Raw genomic sequence first — 15609 nt, 5'->3', positions numbered from 1 at the left:
TCTAGGATTCACTTCTTTCCCTCCTGCTTCCTTACCACCACCATAAGCCATTTCTCTATTACTTTAAAAGCTTCCTAATTGCTGTCAATGCCTCCAGGGTCTTTCTTTTAATATACCCTATAGGCTACTGACTAATGAATTTCCCTGAGATGTCTCTGTCCTTGTGTTCTGCCACATTCAAGGACTGCAGTGGTTCCTAGTGGCCTACTGCACCAGTCCCAACAAACACCTAGCAATATATCCAGCAGTACCATTTGTTCCTCCTAATCATAAAATTCCTTCCTAATAGAACTTGAATGTTTTTCAGGTTTTGAAACAACCCTGTGCAGATGTGTCTCAGGGGAGTTTGAAGCTCAACGATGTCCTAAAGGACCCAGGCTCGTTCCAAACTTTTGCTTCACCATCCTTAGTATCTTGGCTTTTCATCCTCTTGCTCGTAGCCCATGACCTCTAGATGGCTGCCATCATTCCAGGCAGCATGAGCGATTCAAAGACAGGAAGCAAGCGGAGGGTCAAAAGTTTTTCTCTTCTCAATACTTTGTCTTCTTATTTAGAAAGGGAAGGCTGCCAACTGCCTAATTATCATATCTGGACCCCTCCTCTGGGCACTATTTAACCCCACTGGACATTTTATCCTCTTTCAGCCACCATTGTCCCTTATGGTAGGGTTGCTACATTTACCAAATAGAAATATAGGACACCCAGTTAAAATTGAGTTTGATAAACAACAAATAATTTTTAGTATAATTATGCCCCAAATGTTGCATGAGATATACTAAAAAGTATGTTTTTTATCTGAAGTTCATATTTAACTGGGCACCCTGTACTTTCCCTGGCAACCCTCCCTTATGGGCACTGCCACGACTTTCACCAGGTACCACTGTCTCCCTAGGGAATTGATAGGATGGCCTTGAGTCCTCAAAATGTCACAGAACTAGAATGTTAAATGAGAAACTTGGCCCAAATGCCTCTCTTCGCCTTTTGTTTTACACTCTCTTAATGGAATAACAAAGAAAAGTCACTTGTGCCCCGTTGTCCTAATACATTCTCAACAAAGCATCTCTTTGCTTAGAGCCACTCCTCCCTAAGACTCAGGCCTGAGCTCTGGAGGTGGAGCAGGGGCAGAAGACAAATGTGAATGGTAGGCATTATGATGTACCCAGCATTGCTCCTTCCCCCTGAAGCCCAAGGTGTGGCCAAGCTGTCTGCCTTCCTCCACTCTAACTTGGACATGTCTTTATCAGGGGCTCCAGACCTGTTATTTTGGGCAACATCTTTTCAGTTCATGCAAACATACCTACCCACCTGTCTACGCTGACATTTCTAGTAGACACAGCTTAGTCCCCTAAGTGCCACAGACTTAGTCTTATAAGTGCTATTCAGAGGAGAGACCAATAAAGGCTTCACTGCTTAAGGCAGTCTTCATGGAAATTAACATTTGGCTTGGTTCTTGAAGGAAGGAACTGAGCTGGTCAGAAGGCAGGAAGAGGCTGTGTGTGGGAGATGGAAGAAGGTGTGCTTTCAGGAGACTGTGCGGAGACCAAGACTGAAGCAGGGGTTGCGTGCTGAGGAGTTGTGGAAAGGAGGTGGAGTAAATTCAGGACCGTGTTATGGAAGACGCCGCACAAGGAAAGGCAGCTCACTCGGTGTAGTAGGAAACAGAGGACCTGCAGAGACTGATGAGTGACCGTGTGATCGCTGCATTTTCATATTTGCCGACTGAATTAGTCATACAGACAGAAATCACAAGACCATGCGTAGGCACAAAACAGAAGTTAAAAACTGTTTTACAGCCATCAGACTTTATAATCCAAAGGAAATATTTCAGATCACTCAACCTAGGCTTGTTTTTACATTTCCCCTCACTATTCCCTGGTATAAAATTAAGTTACTTAAAGAGAAACCCAGCACATTTTGTTGAAGGTATGCACTCCTCTGCCAGTTAAGAAGTCTGAGCCTTTAGAAGAATTCACTCTTTCTGGTTAAATTCTTTAGTGCCTGGACTTAAGAATAAGACCATCTAGTATTTGAATAAAACATGTATTACATTATTAGATATTCAAGTTTATGTCAACTTCATCTTGGGCATTAAGGATGTTCCAGGGCAACTTTGATCACCACTAATTCTCTGACAGCCACTTCCTTTTGCTGGTCAAGGAGCTTGTTGACGAGAGATGAGCTGGGTGCACGTACCATTCCTCTACCTCGTATCCCAGCTGCCAATAAAACAGCCCCCACTTCACCCAGCTACCCTCCCACCACAGCACACACAGGCTTTTCCTGCATTATTGCCCAAAGAAGTGGGTGCGTCCTGTTCTCCCTTTCCTCAGGACAGCACATTGATCTGGCCCAAGGTTGTTCCCTCCCCTTTTCGTATTTTGTCTCTCTGGGTGGCCCCTTGTTCACCCAGGGCACTTGGGGCCCTCTGTTCCCTCCATCCTTCTTTAAACCTTATCCCAAAAAGGAACTGGTAAACTATTTCACATGATGCTTGGAGATATTCACATGGGGGTGGAGGGAAACATGGAAAACTGAGAGACAAAAGCATATAATGCAGTCCTAAGACATCTTATTTTCTTCTTCTCCTAAACAAAACAAACAAACAAACACCACCTCGGCTGGGATGGAGGGCGTCCTTGCTGTTACTTCTGTTTTTCCTTGGAATTTTCCCACCGTGACATTTACATGTTTGCTAGGGTAGATATGGTCACCAAAAGCTTAATATGTAATCCTTCCTAGAAAAACAGGAAGGAAACTATTTCTAAAATAAGTGGAGCTCAAATCATGGGGATTTGGGCATCAGCCTTCAGGGGTGGTACCACCCCCTTAGGCCAGCGGATGCCTCTTCAGGATGAGGAACAGAAGGTCCAGTTGCTCCCTGCTTGGTCCTTCTGCTGCAAACCCTTCGCCCGAGTCATCAGAAGGGTCATTCTAGTTTAAGGTTATGTTACTTTTCCATTTATTTATTCGTGAACAGATAATCCATGTACACAGCACAGAATTAAAAGTATTCAACAGGTGAGTGATAGAGTGAAAAATAAGCCTCCTTCCTTTCCCTGCCCTGGCCACTCTGTCCTCCCTGGGTGTGAGCTCTATGATCAGTTTCTTCCTTGTCCTCTTTCCAGAGATTGTCTATGCATTTGCAGAAATATAGAGTTATTTGAAGTTCTTTTATTGGATTATTTGCTAATTTTTTCAGAGCTCTGGGTCATTCACATGGGTCAAAAATAACAAATACAAATAAATGTAAGAGATGATCAGTGAAAAGTCACACACGCAACCCTATTCTCTGCCATCTCCACAGTTTCCCTACACCCCGTCGAGTAACTGCTTTTATGTTCCTCTGAATTATTCCAGACTTCTTAAAGGAGCATATAAGCAAATACAATTCTTTTTCTTCCCCTCAAGGGACCCTATAAAGACAACAAAAAGGATTATTTGAAAAAGCAAAATATGCATTAATGGAATTAACAATATGCAATTTATGGAGCAGTCAACTTAAACACAAATATATATACAACAAACTATAAATAATAAACAAATTTAACCATATGGGGTTTCTTTGCTTCAGGATACTGTGATCCTCTTAAAAGGAACCCTCCTAATTATACTCCAATAAAAATGTTTAAAAAAAAAAGAACCCTCCTTTTTAAAAGTATTTAAAAATCCCTATGTCCTGGGCTGGACCAATCAGAACATCTGCCAGCAGTACACCATACAAGCTGTACCTGGTATACCATACCAGTGTGTCCTGATGGCTATCAGCTTGTCTGCCCCCGATTCAGTCTGTGCAATGCTGGGGACCAAGGTGATTTATCACCTAGGTTGGCTCTGTGGTTTTGCCTGCCACACAGGGGTGGTGTTCGTGGATCACTGTGGCTCTTGATGGGAAGAGGAAACTTCTGTCCTGAGCCCCACCATACTGTGGTGGAGCCCCAAAGCCCCACCACACCTTTATTTGAGAAGTTCATAGGTCCTTCCCAGCAGCCTGGAATTTTATTGTGTAATCATTGCATTTTCTCTCATGGCTGGGCAATCCCAGCCCCCCACAATAGCTGTGCAGGTTACTGCCTCATCTACCTACTTGGGAGGTTGATACAAAGAGAGATGACCCAATTGTAGGCTCGGGAACCTAGCCGTGTCCTAGCTACATTTGCTCCTGCTATTTCTTCTCTTTGCAATACTCTCTCCATGCAATGCCTAATTTTCAAAGTCCAACCCATCCTTTAAAACCCAGTGCAAGTATCCCCCGAAAACAACCCAGATCTCCCATTTAAATGTATTTCTTCCTTTCCTCAAACCCTTATTGCTGTTTCTATTATACTATCACATTCTGCTTATAACTGTAATCCCAGCTATAATTATAAATGTTTTTCACCACCATAGGACTATAAATTTTGTGACCTTGGCTATTTATCTCTGTAATCCCCATGGCACAGCTTAGCATGGTACATAAAAAACAGTAGGCTCTCAATAAATATTTATGAAACAGAATTGAATTTCTTGGTTAAATTCTCACCATTAGGGCTTCCCTGGTGGCGCAGTGGTTGAGAATCTGCCTGCCGATGCAGGGGACACGGGTTCGAGCCCTGGTCTGGGAAGATCCCACATGCCGCGGAGCAACTGGGCCCGTGAGCCACAACTACTGAGCCTGCGCGTCTGGAGCCTGTGCTCCGCAACAAGAGAGGCCACGATAGTGAGAGGCCCGCGCACCGCGATGAAGAGTGGCCCCCGCTTGCCGCAGCTAGAGAAAGCCCTCGCACAGAAACGAAGACCCAACACAGCCAAATAAATAAATAAATATATAATAATTTAAAAAAAAAAAGACCCAAAAAAAAAAAAAAATTCTCACCATTAGCCCAGTTGGGTGGTATAGGGTGTCAGGAAAAGGGGTAGTGCTGAAAATCTCATACTCTATAGGTCCAGAAAAAAAAGCTTTCCACTTGGACAGTGAAGCAGGATGACCCTCAGAATGGGAGAAAATATTTACAAATGAAGCAATGGACAAGGGTTTAATCTCCAAAATATACAAACAGCTCATGCAGCTCAATATCAAAAAAACAAACAACCCAGTCAAAAAATGGGTGGAAGACCTAAATAGACATTTCCCCAAAGAAGACATACAGATGGCCAAGAGGCACATGAAAAGATGCTCAACATAATTAATTATTGGAGATATGCAAGTCAAAACTATAATGAGGTATCGCCTCACACCATTCAGAATAGTCATCATCAAAAAATCTACAAACAATAAATGCTGGAGAGGGTGTGGAGAAAAGGGAACCCTCTTGTACTATTGGTGGGAATGTAAATTGATACAGCCACTATGGAGAACAGTATGGAGGTTCCTTAAAAAACTAAAAATAGAACTACCCTATGACCCAGCAAACCCACTACTGGGCATATACCCTGAGAAAACCATAATTCAAAAAGAGTCATGGACCACAATGTTCATTGCAGCTCTATTTACAATAGCCAGGACATGGAAGCAACCTAAGTGTCCATCGACAGATGAATGAATAAAGAAGATGTGGTACATAGGTATAATGGAATATTACTCAGCCATAAAAAGGAATGAAATTGAGTCATTTGTGGAGATGTGGATACAGAGTGTCCACATCTAGAGACTGTCATACAGAGTGAAGTAAGTCAGAAAGAGAAAAACAAATATCATATATTAACGCATGTATGTGGAATCTAGAAAAATGGTACAGATGAACCTGTTTGCAAGGCAGAAATAGCGACACAGATGTAGAGAACAAACGTATGGACACCAAGGGGGGAAAAGGAGGGTGGGATGAATTGGGAGATTGGGATTAACATTTATACACTAATATGTATAAAACAGATAACTAATGAGAACCTGCTGTATAGCACAGGGAATCTACTTAATGCTCTGTGGTGACCTAAATGGGGATGAAATCAAAAAAGAGGGGATATATGTATACACATAGGTGATTCACTTCACTGTACAGCAGAAATTAACACAACATTGTAAAGCAATCATACCCCAATAACAAAATTTAAAAATAAATAATTTTTAAAATTAATATAAATAAATAAATAAATAAAAAGAATTCAGTCTCTGGCCTTAGCATGATCTGAATTCAATCCAGATTCTGCACTTATTAGCTATGTGACCTCAGGCAAGCTACTTGACCTCTTTAAAATCATTTCCCCAAATGTAAAACAAGGATGGGAATAATAGTACCTACCTTATAAAGCAAACAATAAATATTCAATCATTACCATTTTTAAGAGTTTTTATCGGGGTGACTGTCACTATCATCTGTTTCTGGTCAGAAAGCTTTGACAGTAGCAGCTGAAGTCAGGAGCTCTTTGAACCAAGGCTCAGACCACTTTCACTTCCAAGGTGCTATTTGCTTGGAAGGAGGGAAATTAAAAAGTCATTAATGAAACTTCAGTGAGCCTTCATTTCCCACTAGGAAAGCAGGCTGAATAATTGTGAATGCTTTGTCCAAGTCTGCTCATTGGTTCAAAAATATTCTCAATCCAAACTGATATCAATACAGGAAGCCACAGGGCATATTTTTTATTTGCGATTTGGTACTAATCACTAGTGTTCTTAAAATGTTATTTTTTAAAAATCTGTCCAATTATCTCATTATAGTCTCAATAACAAATGGACAGTTGAACTTAAATATTAGGAAGTTTTCCAACATGAAACAATTAAAAGAGCATTCAGCTGACAAAAGGACATGGAAAATGTACAATTTCTAAAGAGAAGTTTATATGTAGCCTGCAAACACCATGAATCTCTGCAAAATTCAGGAAGCAGAGAGTTAATGACTGGAAACTGCTTGTCAGTTGTGCTGGAAATTTCCACTGCTTGTTTTGTTGGCTATGCAAGGGGTTTTACACGGAGAAGAGCTCTCTCCGTGTGTGTGTGTGTGTGTGTGTGTGTGTCTGTGTGTGTCTGTGTGTGTTGCCTCTTTATAAACGCTCTGCAACTCTATGTCACAATCTGTTTTCCTCCCAGCTTTGTTTTCCAGCTTTCTCTGGAGTCACCAGAGGACCCCCTCCTGGCTTGTTTATCGTATAACCAATGCCCTGCTATACATGGCCTTACTCCCAATCTGATCTATTAATAGTTCTCTTGCAAAGACATTATTAGTCTTCTTAATGAAATAGTTAATTAGAACATATATTGACTTATATAAACAAAGGAAATATTAATAAAGGTCATTTGAAAGTTTGTGAAGAATGTTAGAAGTTTAATCCCTTAGAGCAGCAAGGGACCTAAAATAGTACTTAAGACAGCCCCTTTTTAAAATTTTAGATGATGAAATGGAGGCACAGAGAAAAGAAGCAATGTTCCCAGAGTCACAAAGCTAATTACAAAGTCTGGCTTTCAGACTAACAATGTACAGCCAACCACATAAAGAGTAGAAATAGAGTGGTTACCCACCATAATCATAACCTGCAAATTAAGAAACAGCATGAGCCCTTAAGGAGTCATGTTTGGGAAACAGAAATACCAGTATGGCACACTGAAATTCTATTCATGAAGCAGCACCACTGAAACAACCATTGCAGAGTTTAAATATCAAGATAAGTGTGGATAAAAAGAATTGATATGTCTCCCTAACTGTCTACCTTTCTTCTAGGAGAATGCAGACCCAGGGGAGGGATGGCAGCTAAATCCTAGGTGTGTGGGTGTGGCCACGAATGGAGAAATGACACACCCTGGACCCCAGGTGGCTGGTCTAGCCAGGGCTAACCCATAGGCCAATCTGAGGTAGAACTGTGGAGAAATGTGGCTAAAGGGGGAAAGAGTGACCGAAGGAAGAGGCAGGAAGACACATGCTTGCCCTGCTTTTGCCACTGTTTTGATATTTGGGGGATTCTTGAAGTGTCTAAAGAGTTCCTGCTTTTCTCTCCAAGCAATTATTATATGAAACATCTTCTGGACCTTTTCAGTCAGTCTTTTTTATTTATAACCATGCAAATGGTGATCATGTCAGGCAGACGTTGTGCTCCCCCAGCCTCTGGAAGCATCATTGCTCTTGTAACATGGCTCCCTGCAGTTGGAGGGGAGGCTAGAAGCATTCCTGGTAGAGGGTGATTGGGCTTCCAGGGCCAACTTTGTAGGGGCACAGCAAGGGGGACTCTTTGGAAACAAATTCAGTTGGGTTCTCCCCAGAGTGAGGGGCATGTAACAGGAGCAGGCTGGCTTTGCACCAGAATGGCCCCGGATGAGCACTCCAGACTCTGTCTGTAACCAGCAGCTTTCATGCTTTCCTCACAATCATGTCAGGCTTATCAGCTACGTGACAGGAAATGCCTGTGGTCCGGAATTGCCAGTGGACCTGCATATTAACCTTTGTAGGACTTTCCCAGACCTCTCCTCACCACCAAAGGGAAAAAAAATATTCATCTACCACCAGCAGCCAGGAACCCAAAATCTCTCCCATTCTGGAGCCATTTCCTGCAGTTACGTTTATCTCAAATTTCCAGAGGAAAAAACTGAAGTTCAGAGAGATTAAGTGACTCGGAATTAATCAAGATTTGGATCTGGATTTTCAAACTGGATGTTAGTGGGTTTTGTTGTGGGTTTTGTTTTGTTTCCTGCTCATCAGAGTATCTTCACTTATCACCTCAATGAGAAAGAGTTTATCAGGTTAGCTCTTGTGCCTGAGAAAGATCGTGGATGGGCAGGGCAGGGACACTTTTCTTGTTCGGGAGAAGGGCATTAGAAGCATTATTTCGGCCTAAGCTGTGTTCAGCTACAAGCTTCAGCTCAGCTAGGGTTCTGGGACACAGAGCAGGGTGGAGAGAGGATCTGGAGGAGCAACTAAAATATTTCCAACAGAGTGTTGGATATTGGCACCCCGCCAGAATCCCATAGAACGGGGGCAGAGCAGCTTGGCAAAGGAAAATCAGATAGCTGCCACCCTAAGAAGGGAGATGAGGGGGTACACAGTCCAACATAACAGACGTTCATTAACATCTCCTGGGGCGAAAACTGTGCCAAGGGGCTGTGCAGAGACCATTTTACAGCCTGGATGACAACTGATGTTCCAAACCTACCTCAGCCAGGTGGAGGTCCACAGGGCTGGAAGACCCGGCTCTGTCACTAACGCTCTGCCCACCAGAGCCCACCGTGCCCTCTCTGTCCTCTCCATCCCTACCCACACACTGCAGGGGGCCCTCTTTGGGTACTGCCATGGGCTCTGTTGCATTGCTTATCTTCTCTTTCTGCGTACACCTGAATTCCCCAACTAGATCTAAAACTGGCATCCAGCCTAGGGAGCTATCCCAAATATTAATAGACGTTTGATAAACGGTTAGTGATAAAATAGCGTTGACTCAAGGTAGAAGAAAGGTGTGACTTTTCCTTAGTCCTTTAAGTACTATGTCTCCCCTTTCAGCCTCTCATTAAATAAATAGAAGAGAGAGAATAAAATGAATCTGGTTTGGGGTTGGTGAAATGGTATAGTTAAAAATATTAAAGCAGTGACCTGAGCCTCAGGAGACCTAGGTAACTGCCCTCGCCCAGTAGTCTGTGTGGAACCAAGGCTCCTCTCTCAATTTCTCTGTGTCTTAGATTCTCTTCACTATTAATTGAAGTGCACTGTGGCTCATCAAACTCAGCACCACTGATATTTTTGGCTGCATGATTCTGTCTTATTGGGGGAGGGAGCTGTCCTGTGTGTCACAACAACCCTGGCCTCTACTCACTAATGCCGGCAGCAACCTCTGCACCCCCAAATGGGACCACCAAAAATGGCCCCAGACATTTCCAAGTGTTCTCTGGAGACAAAATTGCACCTCCCCTGTTGAGAACTACTGAGCTAGATGGCCTCTGCACCAGCTGAGATACAGGCTTGGCTTCATGTTTCTTAGAATGAAAATAACAAAGGCTAATACAAGATAGAAATTAACTTTTCTCATATCAAAGTCAGAGCTGGAAAGGCAGCTCTGCTCTGCCAAGTGAACAAGAACCCAGACTCCTTTATCTTGTCGTTTTGCCCTTCACAGGCTGTTCCTCATGTCTGGTTCAAGTTACACCCACATCCCAATCAGCGGGATGAAAGAAGGAGGATAGAGGTGAGGAGGGTTACATCCCTCCCCTTTAAGGGTTTAGCCTGTAATTTCCATTTGTAATCACTCTCATCCCATTGGCCAGAAATTAGTCACAAGGCCATATCTAACAGCAAGGGAATCAAGTAGTTTTTCTCTGCAAATATAGTTTTTCTTATGGGCTGCAAAGTGCCTAGTTGAATTCACTGAAAATCAAAGGTTTAACTGTTCTTCTTTTATTTTTTTAAATTTTTGGTTGCTGGGGAGAAGAGTTTGGGAAATATGTCCTTGGCTGACTTGGCGCCGTGGGAAGCAGAATCCATTTCCCTCAATGCTCTTTATTTCCTTCGTCTCCTCTAACCATCAGAGCCCCCAAGACCAGCTGTCTGGGTCATAGGAGCCCTGCAGATCTGGCCACAGAGCTCAGAGGTGGTTGAGTTCATAATGAGGAAAACTGAGGGTCAAATCTCAGTTTCTGAATAGTTGTAGAGAAAAGTATGTCACTGCTGAAGGGGATGTGTCTGAAGCTGGGCTTAAACAGGCTTGTGTGAAAACAGAGACTTAAGAAGATCAAAGTGAGCCCTGCAGAGTCAGAGATTCTGCCCAGAGCTGGATGACTTCTGACAGCAGTGGAGGGAGCAGCTAGAGGCAAGTGGGGAACCGAGACTTTTTGCACTGATGCGGGCATCACTGGCTTTATCTCTGGCATTGTTGCCTACTGAATGAATTGATTATGACTTGTTTTTCTCTTCCAGATAGAGGAGTTGTATATGATAAAGAGTGTTTCCCCTCTGTTAGCTGATAACAGCACGACGAAGATAATGCTTAATATCCCCAGCACTCTGTACTTCATTGTACTTACTACAGATAATTAATTATATACTTACGCAGTTATATAATATATAATTACCTATTGTAATATATAATTACACATTTGTAGAATTATCTAATTGATATCATTTTCCCTTGATACACTGTTTAAAAGAAAACTGTTAAAAAAAAAAACACTCAATATAGGAAAAAAGAGTGCTAAATTAAATTGCATTTGGTTCTTCGCCCAGGAAAGACAGGATGAATGAATAAGACAATGTTTTTCTCTTTACACAACAAAATGGGCCTTCTAAGAGTCTGTTGATTCTCAAGCTCTTAATTTCATATGTGTTTTGAGTAGGCTATGGCTACAGTGATTGCATTTTTAACCTTTTTTTTATCTTGAAGTGTCATATACAAATAGAAAAGTATACAAAACATAAATGAATGATCATAAAGTGAACACTCATCTGTGCACGCAGGACAAGAAGTAGAACACTACCACCTTGAAGCCTCACTCCTACCCCTTCCCAATCACCACTCCATTTCTCCCCAAAAGATAAACACTGTCCTGACTTAACAGTGTAGCTTTGTTTCACCTATTTTGAACTTTATATAAGTAGAGTCATACATTTTCTTAAGATACATGTTTGTAGAAGCAAAAATGTGGTACTTATGTATACCACTGGGTCAGTGAGATGAGACATTTGAAATGGGGACTGCCTCAAAATCCACAACATATTGTCAATGTAACTTTGCGTCTTTATGAAAGTTCATCTCTAGGTACCATGCTTATTCCTCCAGAAGAAAGAACAAGGCTGATTGACCAGTCCCAGAGGCCCAGGAGCTTTTCCTGGGAACCAGCAACTTAAACCCAAATACAGTAATTATGTTACCTTTGGCAAGAATCCGGAAAGGTTTTACAAACAATCAAACACTGACAGATGGGATTTAGTGAAGAAGAAGGAGAAGGAGAAGAAGGAAGAGGAGGAGGAGAAGGAAGAGGGGAAGAAGGCGAAAGATTGAAGGTAGAGAGAGGTAAGGTTTTGCCTTCTTTCTTAATTATTTTAGGAGAGGTCACTACTTAGAAGCACCCATAGTCAACTTGTATTTTTGATTTGCTTATAGATCAATAACTAGTTGAACCAGGAGAGAGAGGGAGAAAATTGAAATTTAAAGAGTTAGAGTTAACAATATTCGGCTTTCACTGAGTTCTGCTGTATAACAACCAACCTCCAAATATCAATAGCTTAAAACAATAAAGGTTTTCCCCGTTCTCACATTACTTCAGCCGCAGTAGACTTCCTCTCTCTTCCTCATGTCTTTTTCTTCTGCAATACAAGCTTAAGGAGCCATTCTAATCTGGGACATACCATTCTTGAGAAAGAAGAAAGTGAAAAAGAGGTGGCAGAGCCACTCAGTAGCTATTAAAACTTCTGCTTGAAACTGACATATGTCATTTCTGCTTATATTTCATTAAGAAAAGCGTATCACTTGGCCAAGTGGACATTAGTCCTTTCTAGGAAAGCAAATAATAGAGAAAAATGATGCAGACTATTTACAGGGGTCATTTTCTAATGAAGATCAACCAGAAAGTATAATATGAAAATCAGGGGGAAAGAGAAGAAACTCCCCCAAATTCAGTGAACTCAGTCAAAATCTATCCATTTTAGTGGATCATTTATGTAAGAAAATCCACTGAACAATTAAACATATTTGTGTTAGAAGCCCATACAGTCTCTGTGTGAACAATGACCTCTCTAGGAAACATCTTTTACTCATTGCACTAGATTTCCAATAAATTCTCTGCTTTCTTGGAGAATTTGAAGAATTCTAAGGGTACAACTTAAATGAAAGGAAGAGCCATAGCCTAATCCCTGCTTTGTACCCAGAAGCCTCTGCTTATGGGCCAGATCTTCAGTGTCTTCTGTTCTCTAATCCTCCTCCTGATGGACTCCTCTGTGAGGATGTAAGTTATCCATCTTCAAGCAAAAGTCAGCTGTGATGTATTTTCAGAATTTCTCAATGTCTGAACCTTGCTGACAACATGAATCCTGTCTTCATACTGAAAAGACAGGAGAACAATTCCTTGTTTCTTCAGATTTTTTGGGGGGGGTTGCATAAAATTTCTTAATTCAGACAGCATTTCTTTAGTGCTTGTCAAAATTGTTTCCTTGAAGCTCTTTTTTTTCTCTTTGAAATCAGCATTCTTTTGCCTAATTTTCAATGATTCACGCTGGTGGATTATCTGCCTTAAAAGTCAAGTCAGGAGACTCTGGGGAGATTACAGCAACTGGATTACAGTCTTCAGAAATGCAAGTCTGACACCTTCTGGAAAGCATGTTGCACTCACAACTAGTTTTCTTGTCAGGAACAGTAAGATGGGCCCTAGGAGCCTCATTTAGAAGAGGAGTTCCTGACTTGAGTGGGCTTCAGGGCTACACGAAATTGGATGGGACAAACCTTGCATCTTTATTTCCATAAATTTCTATTTGCATCTCTATTTCCATAAATTGCTATTTGAATAAATTCTTATTTTCAACTATGACTACAGGCTATCAACTCTATTAGTATTAATAACGATGTCAACAGTAGAAATCACAGATATTTTCTAATCACATTCTAGTTATTGCAGATATCTCAAAGCATTGTTTACACTCGATGTTACTTTGAAATCACCATAAACCTGCCACCAGACTCTGTTATTTAATGTGTTAGTAAATAAAAACATATTAATATCTCATACATTTGATTTTTTATATTTGGATTTTTAGTATTTCAGTATAATTGGCTTCCTTTGAGATTCCACGTATTTTATTTCATACATTTATGGGCTATTTTAAGAAGGTGTTTATCATTTTCACCAGACAGTTAAGGGTTTATGGCACAGAAGATATTAAGAATGCCTGTTCTAGATGCATTCTAGAGGGGATAGAGAAGGATAAAAGAAAATATAGAACAACTCTCACTAAAATGATGATCTTTAGTTCTTTTGTATAGAATTAAATGGAAAGAGTTTCTCTTTTTAACAAAAGGATGTTTTGATATCATATTAATCATCAATGTATAAAACTTGTGCTTTCTTTTTCTCCTCATGAAACTGGACCCTAAAACTGTGGTGAGAAAACTCCTCCCTCTCCTTACTCTCCCTTCCCTCCAACCAACCACACACACACACACACACACACACACACACACACACACACAGTGGTGTGTAAGTATGTTTAGTTCTCTAAAAATACCTCTTTTAAAACCATGAAATTTGTTTTCAATTTGTACATCAGGTGATATTTTCTGAACACCGAATTGCACTCGAAAAGTGAGTAAGAAGAGCAGACTGTAGCAAATTCTCAGTTGTTCATTGAAATGCTTCTATATCAGGAACGTTAGAAAAAAGCCTGAGCTCCAGGAAAGGAGCAACTGTCCAACACAGTCAGCTGGTGGAGCTATTCATGTACACAGAACGGGCTGGAGAACTGGCTGTCAAGTCTGAGTGACCTCCAAGTGCTTGGTATACACTCCAAGGAAGCACAAGACTATCCAATAGAAAGAAAGTTGAAAAAAAAGTGCCTTCATTCTGTCTGTTCGTCAGAAGGTAGAGTTCATCTGAGGGACGTGAGATGCCCTTGGGAGATGAGGACATTCTACAAAGCGGCAGGATTGACAGCCACCCCTTCTCCTTCCTCTGCTTTCCAGCACTGAGGCATTCACAGTTTTTGTGTGCCCAGTTAGGCGGCCTCATTGATGACATTATCTAGTTTTAGCTAAACTGCCCCTCACAAAATGGAGTTCCACATGAGGTCTGGGTTGAAGATAATGTTTGCAACATGCAAATTCACAAACCTATACAACTACAATGGCAGAGGTCCAGTTACTCTTTTTTTTTTTTTATAAATTTATTTTTTATTTTATTTTTGGCTGCATTGGGTTTTCGTTGCTGCACATGGGCTTTCTCTAGTTGTGTCAAGCAGGGGCTGCTCTTCGTGTGGCGCACAGGCTTCTCATTGTGGTGGCTTCTCTTGTTGTGGAGCACGGGCTCTAGGCACGCGGGCTCAGTAGTTGTGGCTCGCAGGCTCTAGAGCGCAGGCTCAGTAGTTGTGGCGCGTGGGCTTAGTTGCTCCACGACATGTGGGATCTTCCCGGACCGGGGCTCGAACCCCTGTACCCTGCATTGGCATGCTGATTCTTAACCACTGCGCCACCAGGGAAGCCCGGTCCAGTTACTCTTAATGTGATCCCTTCAGCAACAATACAAGAAGAAAAATGACTATTTCGTCACAAATGATAGTAAATTGGATCCCCCAAAGTTGAAATTTTCAGGATGATTTAATATATGAATCTGTAAACATTATCATTAGTGGTGGCTTTGCCGGTTGTGTAGATTGCATCTTGAGAAAATAGTTAATAATGGTCCTACTTGTGTATAATTTATATAAATGTAGGTTCAAAATTACTTACTAATAAAAAACAATTCTTTACTAATAAAAATGTGTGATCAAAAGAGTTTGAATATCACTAAAGTTACAAGTATGAAATTTTTGAATTAAAATTTGAATAAAAAAGTCTATTGTGAGTTCAGAGTCATTAGGGGTAGAAGTGCCATGTTGGCCAAAAGCAGTTTTACTCTCCGAGGATAAACAGAACTGTAATGTGGAAAAGTGAGAGAAGACACTGTTGGTTGAAAGGGATATCAAGGTACCGTGGAGTGTATTTAACCATCTCAACCTGTCTGCGCAGACAGATTGTGAACCTCAT

At 41.3% G+C, this 15609-nt stretch overlaps 1 protein-coding gene across 8 annotated transcripts in view; it reads right to left on the bottom strand.

Annotated features, from left to right (window-relative positions):
• The window catches only part of LOC309656867 (uncharacterized protein), a 103424-nt gene that overhangs the window by 37845 nt on the left and 49970 nt on the right, over nucleotides 1-15609 (bottom strand). For 2 of the 8 annotated variants that reach the window (XR_014261518.1, XR_014261521.1), the window contains one exon: nucleotides 3152-3413. The exons of the other annotated variants lie outside the window; for them this stretch is intronic. The gene's annotated coding sequence lies outside the window, so the exon portion shown is untranslated. Of the gene's footprint in view, nucleotides 1-3151; nucleotides 3414-15609 lie in introns of those variants that run through there. 8 annotated transcript variants of the gene reach the window in all.

This window comes from Balaenoptera physalus, assembly GCF_965194825.1.
Source record: "Balaenoptera physalus genome assembly, chromosome: 3".
NCBI classification, from domain to species: domain Eukaryota; kingdom Metazoa; phylum Chordata; class Mammalia; order Artiodactyla; family Balaenopteridae; genus Balaenoptera; species Balaenoptera physalus.
Note: the sequence above shows the minus strand (reverse complement) of the source record. Positions and strands in the feature narration are given on the sequence as shown.